Source organism: Cygnus atratus, chromosome 4 (assembly GCF_013377495.2).
Source record: "Cygnus atratus isolate AKBS03 ecotype Queensland, Australia chromosome 4, CAtr_DNAZoo_HiC_assembly, whole genome shotgun sequence".
In the NCBI taxonomy this organism is placed as follows: domain Eukaryota; kingdom Metazoa; phylum Chordata; class Aves; order Anseriformes; family Anatidae; genus Cygnus; species Cygnus atratus.
In genome coordinates, this window is record NC_066365.1 from 65,816,875 (window position 1) to 65,837,321 (window position 20,447).

At 38.3% G+C, this 20,447-nt stretch overlaps 1 protein-coding gene across 1 annotated transcript in view; it reads left to right on the top strand.

Moving 5' to 3' along the window:
* SORCS2 (sortilin related VPS10 domain containing receptor 2) overlaps nucleotides 1-20,447 on the top strand; it is a 542,274-nt gene that overhangs the window by 155,523 nt on the left and 366,304 nt on the right. The window lies entirely within an intron of this gene.

Sequence of the window (20,447 nt, forward strand, 5' to 3'; positions counted from 1 at the left end):
CTGCTGCTCTGTCCGCTCGCAAGCCTGTTGCTTCTTGCAGGGTGGTGCGAATTAGAAATGAGAGTCCGACTGTTCGGTCGTTAATCCCAGTCCAGGCGCCACTTCATCATCCAGCAGCCCAAGTGTGATGCGGAGCAGCGCTGTCAAATTAGCCAGGCAGCGCGGTGTGAAATCCCTGCTGGCTCTGTGCCTGCTGCTGGGAGACAGATGTTACCTGAGCCATGAGAGCCATCGGAGCGATGCGGATGGGTGAAACCTGAACCAACACAGCTCGACAGTACAAAATTAACTTTTCAGGGTTTGTTCCTCAGATTTGAACTGTCAGAGGGAGGTGATGCTGAAGTGGTCCTGTGGTGGTTTTAGGAGCCCTAAGGGTAGCTCTGCTGTGGTATCAACCCGCAGCCTAACTCGGCTTCAGCAGCTGTTTATGTAAAGCTAGTGGTGGAACCCTGAAAGAAAACGAGTGTTTAAATCTCCTTGACTGCTTTTGCAAGCTCACTCACTGTGAGAGATTTGCACTCGGTGAGCTCTGTAGCTCTTCCCAGCCGGCAGTTGGCCTCAGCTCATCCTCGCTGTAGAGTTAAAGCAAAGCAGTAGGGGCCTGCCTAATGGGGTGCCACCCAGACGCAGCGCCATCAGATGAAACCAACTGGAAATGAAGCACAACTAGGCACACTATTGAATGCCTTTTTTCTTTCTCAGCTTTAATTTTTTTAGATTTTGCTACTACCATTTTGAGCTTGCTCCTTTTTTTCCTTTTATCCATAATGGGAAGAGAATTATCAGAGTGAGGTTTTCCTTCATGTTATCAACAACAATTTAAGGGCAACGTTCATAATTTTCCAGTGGGTTAGCTGTGTTCATAAAAGAATGCTTGGAAGTATGGTTTTCTGGAGGAAAAAAAAAGAGAAGGAATAGCAGAAGTGTGCATCATACTGACTTTTGTGAGAAAATCTGGTTGAAAATTGGTGCGAAGTATGTCCGATTTATGTATTTTTGTGGTATTTTACAGTTAGTTAATACTTTGTCACTTTCAAATCCTGATCAGCTGCAGTGTTTGACCAGATTATTGTTTTACAGACTGCTGAAGAGGTTGCTAGAAAGTCATCACTGCAGGGTAGATATCCGTAGCAGGATCTCACTGGTGCAAATGTTTTGTAAATTTTAAGGCTTATTCTTTACAAAAGTAGTTTATTTTTCTAGTCTGAAACTACAATGACTCTCAGACCATTGTCTTAAGGATATGAACTCCCTTTCATGGTGCAGTACTATTGCAAAATTAGAAGCATTATGGGGAGACGTCTTCCTTTAAAATGTCTGGCATTATCCTCTTGGAGACAGACTATTGTTAGCTTTTTCTAGTGTGACTTGGAGTACTTTGCAGTAACCAGATGTTAGAATAGTAGAATATATAAAGTAATGTGAATTTTTTTTAAAAATATAATCTACATGTACGCTGCCTGGCTTGCGGACAGATGACATTTTTAAATAGTATTTTTTTTCAGGCCACCAATGCTTTCTTTAAAAGTGAAATGATCTGGTTTAGAAAAGGAAAAGAAGCTTTAACAAGATATAGTGGCTTTTTTTTTTTTTTTTTGAAATATACCTGTAGAATCTAATGGTACTTGCTTTGATGCCTCACAATGGACTGTATAAGTGATCACATTCATGTAGCTGGAGATACTCATGTAACACCAACTGAGTCTACAAAGAAGGAAAGAAAAAAGAATCAGATCAGCCAATTTTGGTTTTGTGGGAAGAATTTTATCCTAACTACATCTGCCAGTCTAATTCTTTCACACCGAAACTTTCTAAAAGCAGAAATTCATTGGAGTGATGAACATACAGTCGTCATCCTTGGGGTGAGAAATAAATTCTGAAATAAAACACCTTTTTTTTTAAAAAAAACAAACAGCAAAAAGACTTGCCCGTGACACCTCTGATATTTACAGAAGCATGACAGAAACAACCTCAAAGCTTAGCCAGTTATGTTTTAATACTATAAGTAGATTTGAAACATTGGGTGCTTCCAAGGAGCTGAGGTATGCAGGAAATCATTCACAAAATACTTGTGCGTATTACAAAACAAATCTTAGTTGAGCATCAATTAAATGGCACTTTTCTTATTACATCAAAAATCAGTCCTGTTTGAAGCATTGACTCCTGCAGTAGCAATATCAGAGATAAGAAATGAACTAATAAAAAGACACTTTTGCAGTGCATTTTTTCTTTAATTTTAAATTGCAGCTGATGAATGACATTTGGTAGCCTATGATATGGATGGTATAAAGGTTGTTTTGGAACTAATTGCTGCTGTCTAGCTTATTAACACAGTTGTCCTTTAGACAACTAGCTTTAGGACTTGAGCTTTTAGGCCCTAATTCAATAAATACTTTGCATGTGCCTAAGTGCTTTGCTGAATCATGGTTTCTGTGCTGGAAGTACAGGGCTGGCTCCTGCCAGTGCCTCCCCGTTGGGCTGTTATGGAGCGTTGGCTGGAGGGGATTCAGATCCTGGCAATCCCGAATGCTTGGACTGAGCTTTTTTTTTGTTGAGGGATGTGTTGTGCAGTGGGGGAACTGTGTGAACTTGCCTGTCCCTTCTGTGGCACATCTAATATATTAAACTGCTTTTGTGAAACAGAAGCCTGTGTTTCCCTGCTTCCTAAAGGTCATGATTTTATCCCCTTTGAGCACCCTGTGCAGGGTGGTATGGGAGGGTCATTTCAAGTTTATGATGAGCACTGGAGAAAGTCACCATTCAACCTCGGAACATGTTGCTCTCGCAGATGAACAAGTCCATGCTTGTTGCAGTGAGCTGTGGCTACTTGCTGCAGCTGTGTTGCTTTTCTTTTTTCTTCTTTTTTTCCCCTTAAGCTGCGGGTCCTTTTGCCCTGAAATATTCTGATGTCTTCTCTGTGTTTGTGTGCACTTTAACAGTAAAAATACTTTCAGTGGCCTTTTTTTTAATTTTCTGATTAGCAATGTTGATTAGGACAGTGATTCATAAAAATTTGAGCCATCAGTCTGCATTGTGGTTTTCACAATAAACCATTATTTTCTTCCTTCTTCTTGGAGGGCTACTAGCCCAGGCTCCTAGCACATCCACTGCAGTAGCAGGATTGATTTAACCGAGATCTCTCTTGGCTCAAAAATAAGTGACTCATCTCCCCCTGCTCATCCACTCAGATGTACATCCTAATAAAAATAAGCTTGCTTAATCATGTTGCAGACAGATCTAAGTTGCATTAAGTGAGTGTAGGGTATAGATTCAATCGGGTCGTTGCAGCCTGATACGTTTTCATGCAAGCTCATGCGCTCGGAGGAGTTACCATTAGCTTGGAGACCGGCGTGGGCTCAGTGCTCACTTGCCCTGCCCTGGCAGCTCAGTGGCCAGGTCTGGCTGCTCCACCTCACTCGGCAGGAGATGGGAAAGACATACCTTGCAGCTATAGCCCCTGGTCGCTCAGGGAAACCAGGCACCCTATCTAAAAATAGTCTCTTCTAAGTTAGCAGCTCTGCTTGCCGATGCATGGGCATGAGAAGCCGATTGGGATAACAAGAGATTCCATGGCAGACAGGGAAACAGGGCTATCTGGGAGGAGACAGGCGAAAGGTGCTGGTGACAGAGATGTCATGTTTTCCATTCTACCACTACCGCTCTGTGGAGTGCTTGATGTGGCATCCTTTAAGTTTGCTTACAACTGTGTATTGCCTTAAGATCTCAGTCAAGGTCAGAATTTCATCCCACTAAATGCTTTATACATGTATGAGAGAGAGCATTTGTCTGAAAGACCCTAAAGTTTTAGCAGGCCACGGCCATGTGAGGGAAGACAAAGGATTACTGTATCCTTGCTTTGCTCACATGGGGAGGTAAGGTGAAGGAGGCTTCCTTAAGAGGCTGAAAATTTACAATTGGAGGAACTCGATCCAAATTCTCTAAGCTGAGGATGTGACCTGCAGACCAGTTCCTCTCTTCTCCACACCCCCTGTGACCTGGCTGCTTCTCCGTCCCTCTGCAGAGCTCTCTGTAATCCTCCTGCTTTTCATTTGTGCAACTGAACCGAACTAATCCTCCTGCCAAGGGGAATGCCTCAGCTGGGGGGTGAAGCTCTGCTCCAAAGCGTTTGATTTTCTGGTGGAGCCGGCTCGTTTTGGTAGCTAAGGGAGACTTCAGCAAGATCATCCATGTTGCAAGGAGGGAAATAAAGATGGGGCTGGGAAATGCGATAGATAAAGGCTTAAGTGGTCAGAATTTAAATCTTAAATTGCCAATTGCATGGCTGGTGAGAAAAAGGAAATGCGGGAAGAAAAAGGAGGCAGTAAACATAATGATTAAGTGGATCTTACTCAGAGTAAATTACAGCATTCCTGAATGAAAGTCTTCTCTTTAACTGAGAAATCATTAAATGTTAAACTCGCACTATTATTTGCGTTTCATTGGGTAGACTTGCATGCGCAGAAATATCCATTTTAATTAGTGTTGAAAAGAAGTCTCGTGTACAGAGCACTGCCTGGTAGGTATTTTTATATTCTCTCTCAGTGAACTCATTTTATATGATGATGATTTCTTCTAATTTTTAATTAACACGTCTAAGTTAGAGTTGGGAAAAATGATCAGTGATTCATTAACTGCCTTGCACTTGGAGATCTATGCAAACCTAATTGATATGGTTGCTACAGGGTACTTTGTTAAAATGAACACTCCTGCCACTACCTTGCTTCCCTTACTTCTTATTTATGTGTTTGAATGAAAGGCATACTGCAACAGAATATAGTTTTACCTCTAAAATGACAGTATGTGATATAGCACTATATTTCAGTGCAGTGTTTCATCCAGAATATTTTAAAAACATTTTTATAGACTATGTTTTGGAAGATCATTTGTTTATCACTAGTATATAGTGCACTGCTATATAATATCACTAGTATATAGGGAGGAAGGAGCTATTATTCATCAGGTGCAGTAGTAAATGAGTATATTCATGCTAAATGTTTTTTGAGGGGTCTAGGTTAAGCTATAGTTATTTTAGCTATAGGGTTTCTATTGAAGTACTGTGATAATGAGCAAGGATATGAAAACAGCAAATAAAGAGAGAGAGAGATGAAACCTAGCAATATATTCTGTTCTCTGCCCACAAATTATGCCATGAAACTGAATTAGGGATTGTAAAGTCTGAATAGAAATGCTGGTCCCCAACCTTGTTTTATCTCAGGAAAAACATGGCCTTTACTATCTGCTTACCATACTGAGAAGAGCTAACTGCAACTGCAGTAGTAGAGTTGATACATTATAAATTATTTAAATATGTTTGTGTGAAGCCATTATGAAAAGATTAATTTTTTTTTTTTTTTTTAACGAAGTGGTGAAAACAGTTATGATGATAAAATATACTTGGTTTCCTCCAAAGCTTTGGCCTTAGGACATGAGATTTCTTGATCAAGATTCTAAAATATGATATTCACATGAGATATTAATGCACATGACATACGTTTGTAAGCAGTTCATGTGACATAGAATTGCTGAATAATTGAAGTGGGAAGGGACATCTGGAGATCTGGTCCAGCTGCCTGCTCAAATTAGGGCTTGTATCAAAAGTGAGATGAAGTTCTTAAGGGCCTGGTCCAAATACATTTTGAGGTCCCCAAGGATAGAGAGTCCTCAGTTTTGCTGGACAGCCTGTCCTAGTACTTAACCATTCTCATGGTGAAAATATTTCCCCATTATGTCCCAATGGAATTTATCCTACAACTTTTTTTTTCCCTCATTCCTCTAGTTCTTTTCTATGTAACTCTGAGAAGAGCCTATTGCTTTCTTCTCTTTAAGTAGTGGAAGATGCTCCATTAGTTTTCTTTTCTGCACTAGACAAGTGGAGTTCTCTTACTTTTCTGTATGTCATGTGCTTCAGTCCTCTAACCGTGATTCTCTACTTACTCCGGTCTTTCAGTCCTTGTTGCAGTAGAATCCCAAAAGTATACACAGTATAGATTTTATATGTAGTTGTTGATAGAGAATTGTTAAAGCATAAATGGTAGGTCCTCACTGCTACCTGGATACAAGGGAACTTGGTTTGTATGCCAAACTCGCCAGCTAATGTGAGAAGCTGAATGCAACCTGGAAGCATGAATTGTATAAAATCTTGCCTTTGCACCTTGTATTCCAGTTCCAAGAAAAAAGGAATAGGAGAGAGACTCAGTCTGAAATATGAGAGGAAGGCAGCAAGTGGTCAGTTATAATGGTGACAGAGGAAGGCAGCAAGTGGTCAGTTATAATGGCAATATGAAGTACAAATTCTAAATTTTCATTTTCCTGCAGAGGTGATGAAGAAGTGAGTTATGGAGAGATGAGTAAGAGCCTGTCTTTTGATTGGAGCAAGCACATTGCAAGCTCTCAAGTTAAGTGAAACACTGGAGCCACTTTAGAGTTACACGATTTAATACTATGAACACTTTTTTTTTTTAACCATTTCCAGTTCTGCAATTAGGAATGCAACCCATTGCTTTATGAAAATAAAATTTATTTTTCCTGTTAGGCTTTTTAGTGTTGGGTAAATATGACAGTTGCAGCACATGTTTCCTTAAAAGCTGTGAGTTCAAATTTCAATTTTGGGTTGGATATTAGGAAGAACTTCTTTACTGAAAGGGTTCTTAGGCATTTGAATGGGCTGCCCAGGGAGGTGGTGGAGTCGCCATCCCTGGAGGTCTTTAAAAGACGTTTAGATGTAGAGCTTAGTGATATGGTTTAGTGGAAGACTTGTTAGTGTTAGGTCAGAGATTGGACTAGGTGATCTTGGAGGTCTCTTCCAACCTAGATGATTCTGTGAAATGATTGCATTGTGTTGAAAAAAAGATCTTGGGTGATTACAATCCAAGGCAGGTCTGTCAACTACAGAGGTAGGGTATTGCTTTCCACGCGCTCATACAGTCTGTTTGGGGTAAGTGCCAGGAAAAAAACAACAGATATCTCACAATTACGGACATAATTCACAATTGTGAGGAAACTCAAAATTGTGAATTACCTCAGTTTCTAGGCTTTAGTTCTGGATCCAATGCTAGTCAGTAATTCTGTATTTTTAATCGCTGATAAGGATACTGACATGAATTTTCCTGTGAAGTTTGTAAACGGCATGAAGATTGCTAAAATAATGATGGCTGTTGCAAGGATAATCTGAAATGGCTGATTAGATGATGAAGTTCCAGCAAAATTCATTTTGATACAGCCAGATGCAGAGCAGTGCATCAGGATTTAAGAAAAATGGACCTATGACTCTTAGGGTGGAATGCTGATTTGGGGATAATTCAGAAGTCATTGTAAATTTATTGGGGATAACTTGTTCAACATGTCTGTTATCTGAATTAGTATGGCAAAGAGAGCTCATGAAGTTTGTTCTTCATGCCAAAATTTCTGTCTGTATTTGTGAATGGAATTTGGAATATTGTTCTTTCCTTTTTCCATTTTTTTTTCTTCTCTTGTCTCTGACTCTCTGACTGCAGACTTTTTCTTGACAAACTTGTTCTTTCTTCTGCAGCAAGTCTGTTGGATTCTACTGGCAATTAGCCCAGGGAAGCAGAGGCTAGTTACAATAATTATTGCTGCAGGCGTAGATGGAGATCTATAAAGCCTAAGGTTAAACAAGAGGAGTCTGATTAGAAACACCTCTTTGGAGTCTGAGAGACGAATTACGTCTGGGCTTGGAATGTACTTGGATTCTTGGGGAGGACCCGGTGGTGTGGATGAAAAACTGTTGATTATTTTTGTATGTATCTACACTGGTTCAATCCCCAATCTGCATGCACTAATTTTATAAGGCATGCTTGCCAACTAACCTTTCCATTTTAGGGAGAGAAGAACAAAATGTTTAATGCAGCTCTCCAAAAGAAGCAGTGTGCTGGATTATCCCAGAATCCCTAATCATGGAAACCTGCAATGAGGCTCCTCTAAGCTGTTTGTGGGCTGTCTGTAAATGGTATGGTACAAGTTAGAAAATGAACTTGTATCTGCCTTTGACTTTGGTGCCCTCACCTGAGAAGATCTGGTGGCCTCAATTCACTTCTAGAGGACGCATGCTGAAGATAAAGGGTGCAGAGAGGACCCACAAAAGATGCTGGAAAATAAGCTTTATGAAATGAGTTGTAGGGAGGTCAGTCATTAACCTTACCAAAGAGAAAAGATCAAAAAGTGATAATGATTGCCATATATAATTACTTATGTATGGAGAATATATTCATCAGTAAGGGCCTTCTAATCTTATATAAAAGGACACAGCAAGATCTCATATCTAAATGTTCAAGTTGGACAAATTTAGTCTAGAAAAAATGATACAGGGAGTAAAATGAAATGATCTGATGGCTTTTTCTTGCTAAAAGTCAGTGTACACACACCCCTCCCAATAAAAGTAGAATATGAAATTAAACACTTGGAATAAATCGAAATATCATTTCTATTTCTGATGCCTAAACCTTCAGGAGCAATCATAGGATCCCACCCAAAATATAAATAATGTTAGGATAAGTTAGAATACAGATATGTCTCAAAAATTCAAACCTGCGTTTTAATGATTCTAAAGGCTAAACTACAAAATGCCTTACAAGCTGTCTGAGGTGCCTACATACAGAAATCATTCACTTCACACCAAAATGGAACCACTGCTGGGAAGCAAAATATTATATTTCTATAATAACATGTATTACTGTTCCTTTCCCTTTTCCTTCCTTTCCCTTCAATTTCTTTTTAGCAAGAATTATATTTTCTACCGGTCTAGTAAGCATTTACCTCACAGCCTTTATCCACTTGGGTTTATTATGAATTAAGGCAGAAAATATTTAGCTGTTGTGATCATTATCTGCCATTCACTGCTATGTGGACTTTTATACTTTACTATATTGAACATTACTGGAATTAAGGTTTTAGTTGCAATTCTTTCAAGAAATGTCTATTTCCATGGATTTTCAGCTTAGTTCTAAGCATTCAGAATAGGAAGCATTTAGCTACAGGCAGTTATTTAATTTTTTATTTCTGTCCTTTTCGTTTGGTGTTGAAAATAAAATTTTAAACAGTATCATCTTCTGAAACTATCAAATAAACAGCTTGTCTTGGAGGCTTACTGATTTCTTCCCCCTTCTTACTTTTTTCCATTCTCTCCATCCCCTTGTAGCTGAAGTGAGATGGACTCTTTTCTCTGGTCTGCCACTGTGAAATAACCATGAGAGTCACTGCAAAGCTGAATGGTAATTAATAATTAAAGACTGATCCAGAGGAATGTATCTATAATGCATTGATTTGTGGGGGGAGGAGTGTGTGAATTTTTTTCTTTCTTTTTATTCTTTTTTTCTTTTTTCTTTTCTTTTTTTTTCCTTAAGAAAAAGTCAGTAGCTATTCTTGATTTTAGAAACACACGTTTTGGAAACTTCAGTCTAAGCTTCTTATTGGACTGAATGCCATTTCTCGATATAATGAATTAGGTATTCAGTTTGCAGATCTCACAGTTCTTGTTCATATTAGCCAGTCAGGCACAGCCACAAACTGTTAGTATTCTTTGCTCTGAGATTTTTTCCTTTTTTGAAGGAAGGATAAGCCTAGGTACCAGGATACTAAAACCAACCAAACAAAAGAGTTTTGAAACAGTGATCACAGACCCTATGCTATTTCTCTTAAGTCTCTGAGGAGTGAATATTTCATAAGGACTGACTGTTCTTCAAATACCTTAGTCCCTTGAGAAAACGGGCACTACTTGAATGGAACAGGAACCAGAGAACTCAGTTTTGGAGCATGTACCCCTCCTGGTTGATACATTTCACTTGTAACAGACTTACTGCCTTTCTTATTTTATTCATAGGAAATACACGTTATTTCCAGGTATTTTCCTGGAGGTTTCTCTTTTTTTTTTTTTTTTTTTTCCTCCTGTAGTTCTCTAATCTCCTTTACATCCATGCTCTGCTTGTGCCATGATTTGGGGAAGAGAAAGGGAGACTCCAAAAATACCACTTTAGATAAATTGCTGCTTGTTGTCACAGAGATTAAAGGATGCTTTCACCTTCTGTGCAGCAGGAAATATGGAGGGGGCTTGATTTCTTCCTGGTCTGATAGGGAATCAGTGTCCCTGAAATTAAATAGATTTCTATGGATGTCTCTTAACTGGGTAGTTTGTGAAAATAGTTAAGAACCATTGGGTTACCATCCATATGTTTGGCTGTCAGATTTTAGCTGAAATAAATTTTAACATTTGTTCATTTGTTTCTTCTTTTTTTTTTAATGCTGCTCTTGAAGAAATGTCATTCTTCTCTCATTGAAAGAAAGAGTTCATTGAAGAATTGGCAGGAACGTAGGAACAATAATTTTTTTTAAAAAGTTCATTAGCGTTTTGACATGCTCCTGTCTTCAGGAGGTGTCAGAACAGTCTTGAATAGAAATTTTTTTCATTGTATTATGTTCACAAAATAAAGTTTTGCAAGCTATTTCATGGGCTGCATTGAAAGCATCTTGTCCCTTCTCTTTGCTGTTGAAAAACATAGGCATGCTGCCCTATTTAAGAAGATAATGAAATTAGGAGGGATTGGAATATTATTTCTATGCTGAGGAAATATTATTTTGGGGGAATAAAAAAAAAATCCCAAACTGCGGGGAAAAAAATTACCAGAAGTGAGGAAATTAAAGGAGTCAAATGTTGTTTTTAGGTGTATGGGATACTTTTCCTGTGGCCTTTTTAGATGTATGGGATATTTTTCATTTGGCCTTTAATCTTGCAAAATACAATTGTATTTCCAGTAGTTATTTCAAGTAGTCTACCTCTGCTCACTTCCTCTCACACATTCTTAAAGTGCATTTCCAAATCTTTGTTTAAGAAAGAGCTTCTGACATGTTAGTTTCCACTACAGGATAAAAAAAAAAAAAAGCATTATTAACTGTAACCCTAGCTGTTCTATTTGGATAATGTCATGTCCCTTATAATTTGACATTTAAAGCCATAACTTTGTGAAGCTACATGCATTTTGTGGAAAATATGGCACATACTTTCGTTCTTTTTCCTGTGCATAGAATGTATGAGACTTCTGCAAATAGTGGTTTTATCAAAATTGAATCCTTCCCTTCGTGAAAGAAAATTCAAGATCAGATTTTATTTTAATCTGTTTAGAGTGGGCTTAATCCAGATTCCCATTGATTTAAGTAGATTTTGGATTAGACTCAAAAGTAAATGCATGGGTATGTAAGGGTGAGGAGGGAGGAAGAAAAACATCCAGTTGGTAACAAGATCAAGCTGAAAAGTTGCCATTGGGTTTGGGCTATATCCTGTGCACTCTGAGTATTAATGCCTTTCTGTCACGGCATTAAACCCCAGACTCCAAACTAAAGAAAAACAATTTGCAAGAATTTGAGCCTTCAGCATTTTTTTCTTTGTTTTAGGATAAAGTAATTTCCACAAGAAAAGGACTATTGACTTGTAAACAGAGGATGCTATGCTGCAAGTTTTGGAAATAGAATATAAATAGAGACAGGCATTTATAATGCAAATATAGAACAAACTCATTAGGAAAACAGATTGGAAAATAAATAGCAGTTGCAGAGAGATGCTTAGTATAACGAAGGACAACAGTAAATGTCATGTACACTGTTATAGAACTTTTAACTGCTTAATACTATTAAGTTCTGTAATGCAGTACCATGATACAAAACACGTCAGAGTTATATATGCCATTTTCAATAAATTGAATATGTTTGTGGTAGTTAAAAAGCTTATTCTGCACCTTCTGGAACAAAATATAGTTGCATGAGTTTCTTTTAACTCCTCAAATTTCCATTTTTTCTTTTTCCTTGTCAGGAAATAGAATTTTTCCAATAATGAAAGTTTTGACTTCTTGGCATAGCTTATATTACATAGCAGTTAAGAGATCTGTGGTACAAAAGCACATTACTGTACTTCAGGCCTCCTAGGTCTGCAAAGTCTCGCATTGCTGTAAGTCACAAGTCCAAGGTTACAGTAAGTGATCTTGAATGGGTCTTGTATGAATTAGGTCCGGGAGCACCAAGTATTACAAAAGAAGATCCTCAAGGTTCATGGCACGCAGAATTTGTTGTCTGCTTCTCAGTTTGTTCCCTTTTTACATGTTTTCAGCTCGGTGTAGACTTCTTCCACAACTCACTTAAGCATGGATTCATCCAGCTTTTCTGGGAGGCTCAAGCTAAAAGTATAGGTTCTTGGGTCAGTAGTCAATAGGAAACAAGAAACACTTCCAAAGGGCTGTTGAGATCCAGATGGGCAAAACTGGTCTCCAGAGGTCTCTGTCTGTCTCTAGGGGCTGGTTCATCTTAAAGTTAGGTGGGATAAATCAGTGATATATCTGTGCCTCCATTCCCCAACTGTAAAACAGATAGTGATACTACCTTAAGTTAAAGGGATGTTGGAAGCCTGTAATTAGTGCATTTCTAGAGAAAAGAGTCATGAGAGGGTGTACGTGTTAGAGATAACTGTTCAGAAGTGTTATAGGAATTAATTAAAAATATTTTCCTTCCAAGTCTTCTGCGGCTAAACTTCTGCATATATCTGTGAAGATTGAAAAGAGTGGATCTCATAACACAGACAAAAAAGTTATTAACATTTTAAAACAATCTGGGAACACAGAGGGAGACCAAGCATGAAAAATATTAGTCTCTGAGGGGAAAATCTCCCTTTAAGTGTTTGTTACTGAAACTTTTTTGCGGCTCTAACTGTAGCCAGATAAATGCTGACATACAAAAACTGTCTCCAAAGAATCCGTTGAATGCCCACTTCTTTGCTAGAGTAAAATAAAGAAATATAGATCTCATTTATCAGGGCCTACAATCTTTTCCTGCTTGTATCTACTTGATCTGAGGGTCACTTAAAATATATTAGAGGTTTAAGATTGGAATGCAAGGCTAATTTGAAACCTGGCTCTGAGATGACCGATTGTGTTAATATTCTTCATGCTGGTTAGAAGCGCTGTGTCTGTGACAGGACAAAATTAGCTAGGGATCAAAAATGACATGGCATTGCCTGGTGAAATAGTCATTTCTTTTCACAGATAATTCTGCATAATTCCACTTAGTTTTGATGGCCCCATGGCGCCTAAAGTACTGAACACATAGGACAAAGCTGGGTGAGGAGTCGTCTGAGGAAACACAGAAAGCTGGCAAAAACTCTGTGCTCACAGCTTGGAAACCTTCTGGTTTGGCTTTGGACTGAATGTAGAGAACTCTCCAGCACTCCCCCAGCCCCTTCCAATGTTTTCTTTGACATATTTGGCCTTTTACCAATTTTCCTAACAGCTCCCAAGCCCTTTCTAATAGTCTCCTAACCCAGTTGGATGTTCCTGCTGGTCCTTCACGCCCTTTCCATTGGCACAGATATGAATTTCTGCTGCTTCACAAATAATGTCAAAGATAAATGTACTTTCATGCTTCTTCCTCTCAAAGGGGACCATTCCCATTATTTTGCAGTAGCTGAATTCTATGAATACCATTTGAGGTGGTGCTAATTTATTTTGAATTTAACCACAGGGAGTAGACAGCTTTGGAAGTTGAGTGGTAAGGGGTTCCCTTCCATGCCGTACTGAGGACAGTGTGGCAGTACTTCTGCTGAAATTATTATTTTTTTTTAACAAGGAAAGTAGGAACAAAACAGTTAATAGGAAGGGCAGACGTAGAGAGAGAAACTTTCACCCAGTAAAAGAACAGGGAGGGGTAGCATTGGGCCTGGTCTGTCCCTGTGTGAAGCTGTAGAGCAAACGGTCCTTGTTGTGAGAGGCATCTGGGCCTACCCCATGAGGAGGGTGATAGCGCTGGGGTACTAGAGGACTTTTTTTAGACGGCACTTGAAGTAACAGGCCAAGATGTGTTTATTATTATTCCTGTTTTACTAGGCAACCCCCTTTGTTCTCCACTCTGGTTCTGTGTCATTGTCTAGGCATGATTTTATCTTTGGACTATGGAGTGTTGAAGCACCCCTGAGTATGCTGATGATTTCCAAAGCAACATGTACACTCCGCATCACAAAAAAATGCAAATGGAGCTTTGCATCTGCTTTTCCTGTGTCTCCAGTCTTCTGGATAAAATTTTAATCAGCATAACCCTATCACTGTAATATAACCACCATATTCTTTAGCGTATTTGTCCTTGCAGTATGCGTTTCAGGTAGGAGTGTGCTGTTGGTCCCCTTCTGTACATCATATGACCATCTTTAACTTTCTAATTTATAACGAACAAATTCAGGTACCTACAACATCCAGGAAATATAAAGTCCAGTCCTCATTCATGAGAAGAAGGATATTAAACGCTGTGACTCCCTGGCTCATCTTGATGCAGTATCAAAGACTTTGTTCCCATATGCAGTCTTATAAAGCCTCTTTATGATAGGCAGTTAGGTCTTACTTGAGCACCATAAGCCATTCTCAGAGATAATTAAATGTAATATTGAGGTCAGTGTAGGTTGATACAACCTCTGGTAAATATGATGTTATCTGGTACAATGATATTTAATCCTGTGGTTCTGGTGAAGACAGCAGCAGTGAGGGAGAGTAACCAATACGAACAGATCTGCCAACATCTCTGCGTCAAATGAACAGCCTTCCCAGCTTGTGGTATCCTCTACAGATGTTTCCATATGTCTTGCATAATAATTTCTTTTTTGAAATAAAGCGCTTAATTACTTTTATATGGTAATGTAAGAAAATAGTTTTGGCTTTGGAAAATGATTTAGTGATATGGATTGGAAGTTCACTTTCAATTTTTATATTTTATTCTTGGGCAACAACATTGCATGACAGACTGGAAATATTTCCCAAACAGCATTTAAAATTTGATCTTTCTTCTCTGGTGGTGAATAGTTATATAACACTGATGACCAAAGTGAATTGCTTACCCATAATACTGGATTCCTGAAATAACCAATTTTGGATCCAATAATTGGATCCTGAAAAATCCAATTTTGAAATTGGATTATAGGTTCCTGATGGCAATGGGTTGTCTTTTTGTTCTATGTTTATACAGTCAGTGTGAACACAATATAATATGGTTCTGTAGTAGGCTGTGTATTAAATATCGTAAAGTTACGCTTTTGCATAAGTGTTTGCAGGGTCAATGTGTAAAGTACTAAATTTCACACGGTTTTGAATCCGGAAGTAATCACAGCCACTGCTTTCAAGAATACGCACTTATTCAGCTCCTGTGGATAGAAATACCTTTTAGAGAAAAGGAATTGACCCATTATTGTGTCTTGCCTTGAATTATGAATAAATTCACTGTACAGAATTATTACTAATGCTTAAGACATAAGTGCACTGGTCCGGTCAGTGACTTCATACACAGCAAGTTCTCTCTTCTCCCAATACAATTTAGTTGGAAGAACTATAAATCTAATCTCCTTAAGTCTTTCATGTTAAATCATGGGTTGCTTCTATGAACTTTATTAACAGAGAGGAGTAGAAGCTTATACAGTGAATTCTTAATAGCTTTAGTAATGGTCTAAATGTCTCCTATTTCACCTTTCATCACAATGCTGCAACAGAGTAAACCTAAATGCTCTTTTCTCACTTATAGTTCTTCCAGCATAATCAAATTATTATAAAATTGTTAATAGTACTGTGGGTGTTGGTCCATGTAATATACCCATGTTGATATATCTTCATATTAATAACCTTTTGTTTTTCACTTTTCTCACAAGTGTCTTTTTTAATTAATAAATGTGTAATCTAATGTGAGCCTTAACATGATGATCAAGGAACCTGCCTGCTGCAAAAGTGGAATTGGCTTGAGGGACTGGAGCAGTAGGTGATTACCTATAATTTGCTTTGGAATTTTTTGATTATCACCTGTCAAGAAAGTTCTGGAAGTATGGGAGGTGATGGTGATGAATTAATAGGCTGTGCCTAGAACATCTTGAACTCCCTGAAATAGTTACAGTTTACGATGAAAAAGTTATAGTTTAATAGCTAAAAAAGATGAACTAAGCTATATTTGTGAACAAAATAGCAACTTACGTTCCAATCATGCAGAGTATTAAGTGCCTCTTTTAGTGATTCTCATAAACACTTCTGCTGATTTCAGTGGGTTCATTCACATGAATTACATTAAGCAGATGCTAAAAAGTTTCCAGAAACAAGTCTGTCTGAGAAGTAATTTTCCTGGTATTTGCAGTGTGCTCTCACCTTCTAATAAACTTGGGAAAACACCAAAACTTGCAGTCATACCTGCAAATATACCCTTGAAAGTAGGAGTGTTTCTCTATTAAATTTCTGAATAGATGCCAAAATTAAACAAATCTACAAAATCAAAAATTTCAGGGGTCAAATAAAGCTTAACCCACAAGAATCTTCATGTAGATAGAAAAAGATAAACAACATGGAAAGTGATTGATCTAGATATTTTTTTCCTTTCTCACCCATCCTAGGGGACATGGTCATGAAAAGAGAGGATTAAAATGGGCTTCTTTAAAGCCAAAAACTTATTAGGAACTGATTAAAGCATATTGTAATCTCTTAAAGGGAAGGTTTACTCTTTTTGATTCAGCCTTGCTGCAATGTATTTTCAGAAGAGAACAAGAGAAAAGGAGAGCATAAGAAAGGAGATAATTCTAACTTTAATTACTCATAGATACTGTTACCTGTGGAATATTCCTTTTGTTTTTGCTGTCTATTGTTCACTGAAAACCCAGTGCACTCATGAAGATGGGCCTATTTCCAGAAAGGATTTTGGGGACAGAAACTGCTACAGCACCTTCGGAGAACAGCACTGGGCTGTAGCTACTGTAACAGTAAGAATCTATCAAGACAAATTAAGTTAGGGAAGCAGGAGAATGGCATGGGAGATCTCTGGCAATTCATAGTTCTCTCTGTTTCTAGAGTAATTTCTGAACTTCCACGGAAAACTTGCTTTGAATGCACATTGTATATGACTTTAGGAATCCTAAGGAATTTATCCTCTGTACTTCAGCCCGCATGGAGAAATACTGGCTGACGCTGGCTTTATGGAGGGGTAAAGGGCTCTAGTAAGAAGGGAGATAATAGAGCACTGTTTTTGTGACATAAGCTGAAGGTTTTAAATTTCCTTTTCCCCTTTTTCTGTTTTAAATCTTTACTGTGTCACATAGTTGGTGTATGCCTGTGATGCAGTATGACTTGAAAGAAAGGTGAAAATATTGTCTCCTGAATTCTTTGCAGGGAACCTGGCAGGAAACTGGAAATGTGATGCTTGTTTATTCTAATGTTCTTGAAACTCCAGTGGTCTGCAACAGTGCTGTAAAGGGGGCAGAAGGAGCTAGTTTCTGAGCAAGCTGTAGAGATGTAATTAGAAACCTGTAAGGTGCAGTAAGGACTGCACCTAAGAGTAGAGTGCAATGCTTAAACACCAAGCCAGAAGACTGCACCAGGCATTCATGTCTATATCTTGGGCCAAAATATGTATTTATTTTTATTTGTATTTACTTAACACTACCTCACCCCCTCCCCCAAAAAAAAAACAAAAAACAACCAAACAAAAAAAAAACACAACAGAAACAGAACCACAAAATCCACAAAAACAAAAAGAAAACAAAAAAGAAAAAAAAATGAAAAAAAAAATTCCAATCTTATTGCTTCATTAAAGTTCCCCTCCTTCAGGGATTGCAGGTAGAATAGCCTTGGTGTTGTTACTGGTAACAAACACTTTATGAGGAATCTGGGAAGAAAGAATGCTGAGGGACTTCTGTTTCGGGCAATTAAAGAAGAAAGGATACATTTCTTAGGTATTTTTGGCCAGAAGCGCCATCAGCTGTGGTGATGCTAGATCCCTAGCACACAACGGCAAATTATTCTCGCCACCTCCGTTGACATGCTCTGGCAACTAAGTCAAAAAAATGTGGGTGAATTTAAGATGAAATAGTTCAAAACAGTTTTATGAGTCTCCCCATAAAACAGAGGTGGGATGGACTAAGAGATCTCTAGGTAACTGTATAAATCTGTCTTTAAATACAGAATCTGGTGAATTTAATTCTCCTCCATTGCCGTTCTTTAGCTGTCCATGCTAACAACAGTAGGAGCTGGTTACGAATCCCACCCTTGATCATTGCTCAGTTACTGTTGTGCTCCGAGCCTCTCTCCATTTACAGGCAATCCAAACACTTTCACTAGGGCAGCAGCGTGTATGAGCTGCTGGCTACCATCCAAGCCGTAAAAATGCTCTCAGTTGCGGAGTTGCACTGAAATGAAATTGGTGAATCAAGACTCTGCTCTTACAAATGATGCAGAGAATCCAGAGATCCCAAAGACCTTCACTTTTTTTGGGTGAAATTATTCGTTCTGCTCTTTGGATCTGTTTATTAATTGAGGGAGAAATACCATTCTGTTTAACAGGATCACTGTTTAACCTGTAAAGATGAACACAGTCCAAATGACAATGCTTTAAAATTTGGAAAGCAGACGACCTGTATTTTTTCAGATGCTGGGATGAAATCCGTTGGCATAATTGAAAAAGTGGTCAGCCCCCCAGCTGCCTCATACATCACAGGTAGCAACAGGAATCTGCTGACAGTTTAAGAATTCAAAGATGGCTGGTTATCTCTTTATTTTTCCTTCATTAATATTTAGGACAGGTGCTGAGCAACAGAAATGGCTTATTTGGATTGTACTGTGTTGATCTCTTGGTAGAGGTTAAGTTCAAAGCAGGTGGATCTGGGGATCTTCAGTGTGTGGTAATAAGCTTGCCCTGTGGTAGAGGGGCTCCGATGTACTTTGTTGAAAATCATCTAAATAACAAAAGTTATGCTTATAGGATACAAAAGGAAGAAAAATATTGGACTACTAAATCCAGGATTCAGTTTCTTGTTCTGCATGAGTGTAAGGAAAAAAGTGTACTCTCATATCTTTTGAAATTTTCTTTTTTAGTACCACATATACATTCTTGTATCTCTTAAGAGAATCTCCTCGGTCAACTCTTGTGGCCTAAGAAGAATTTCAGTTGTTCAAAAAAGCAAGGTCTGAAACTTCTTCCTTAATAATTAGAGCCAATTGATGCTCCCAGTAGTGAAGTTTCTTTCTTTTCCTCCTTAATTGCAAGCACTAGCAGAAAGCTGTAGTTAGAACACTGACAATAGAATAAATAGCTGACCTGATGGAGCGTGCTTGGGCTGTAGCCAAGAATCTCATCAGTAGATACTCTCTCCTTTGGGAAATGTTTCTTTCTTCTGTTTGTAAGTCTTATAGTAACCTATTTAAAAGTAAGAGATTTTTTAAAATTTTTTTCCTTGCTTGCTTGCTTTATTTTAAACCAAGACTTTATTTTTGTAATGCCTTCTCATCAAATTCTAAAAAAAGTGATCTGGTAGATTTTGATTCTTTTGAGAAGAGGAGAGATTAATATAATTTGTGAATTAATGGATCGATTCTGAGTTTATTTATATCAATATACATGCAGTGATACTTTCTCTGAATTTGTTAGGCTTAGATCACCCTGAGGGTGGCTGGTATTATAGCTCAGTTTTGCGAAATGTTATTTCCAAGACACCATGTACATAACACTCAATGGTCTAGGATTCTGCTCTCTCATAATCTCCAGTGTACAGAGACCCGAGCACTGATCTGTTGCATAAATGTAGCATCAGCATATTAATTATCTGGATAATCAAAGTGGACGTCTACAGTTGCTGTTTCCTAGGGATTTCATCTGGTGGTCAGGAACAGAGGAAGTGTCAGCTCAATAACAGCATGCTCTGAGCTGCTGGGGACTGATGCTGACCCTGCATTAAAGAAAACTAACAGCTGTGCAAGGAACCAGAGGTTCTCCCAATTCTCCCTCAGTGGGGTTGCTATGGTAACTTGGGGATAAGAAGCACTAATATGGACTGGCAGCGAGTGAGGGAGATCTGTTTTAGGTGATCTACGTATAAAACATAGCATTCAGCTTGATACATTAGTAATGGACTAATGCTTTATGTTGCCTGACCAGTGAATTTGTCAGATGTTGAATGAATGGGATGAGATTTCTCCTGGCTCTTTGCGTAGGCCGAAGATGTTTTGTGGATGAAATTTGTTAATATGTATTTGGATGACTTCTGGTAATCCAGATGAATAATTTACAGAGTGCAGCGCTGTTCTTGAAGGAAGAAAAATGAGTGATACTTCTAGGAACAAAAAATTACAGACACGAATTTCTCATTTCTGATCTTGTAGAGAAGACCAAAGCTCATTTTCTGTCTGAATTTATCTGGATAATCAAGGTCAATTGCTGTTGTTTACCACTCTGTGTTTAAAAAAAAAAAAAAAATAGTAATAATAATAATAGTGTCTGTAGATGTCAAAGACAACTGCCTCCTAAATTTAAATTAGCAATCAAATCAGTTCTTCGTGCTGAGAAAGTCATTCAAATTGCTTGGGGGCTGTCATGTGGTAGAGGGATTTATGTGACTATTCTAACTCCGTTGTTCATGTGAAACAGGCAATCTTTCACAAGGTCACCAGGTTTGC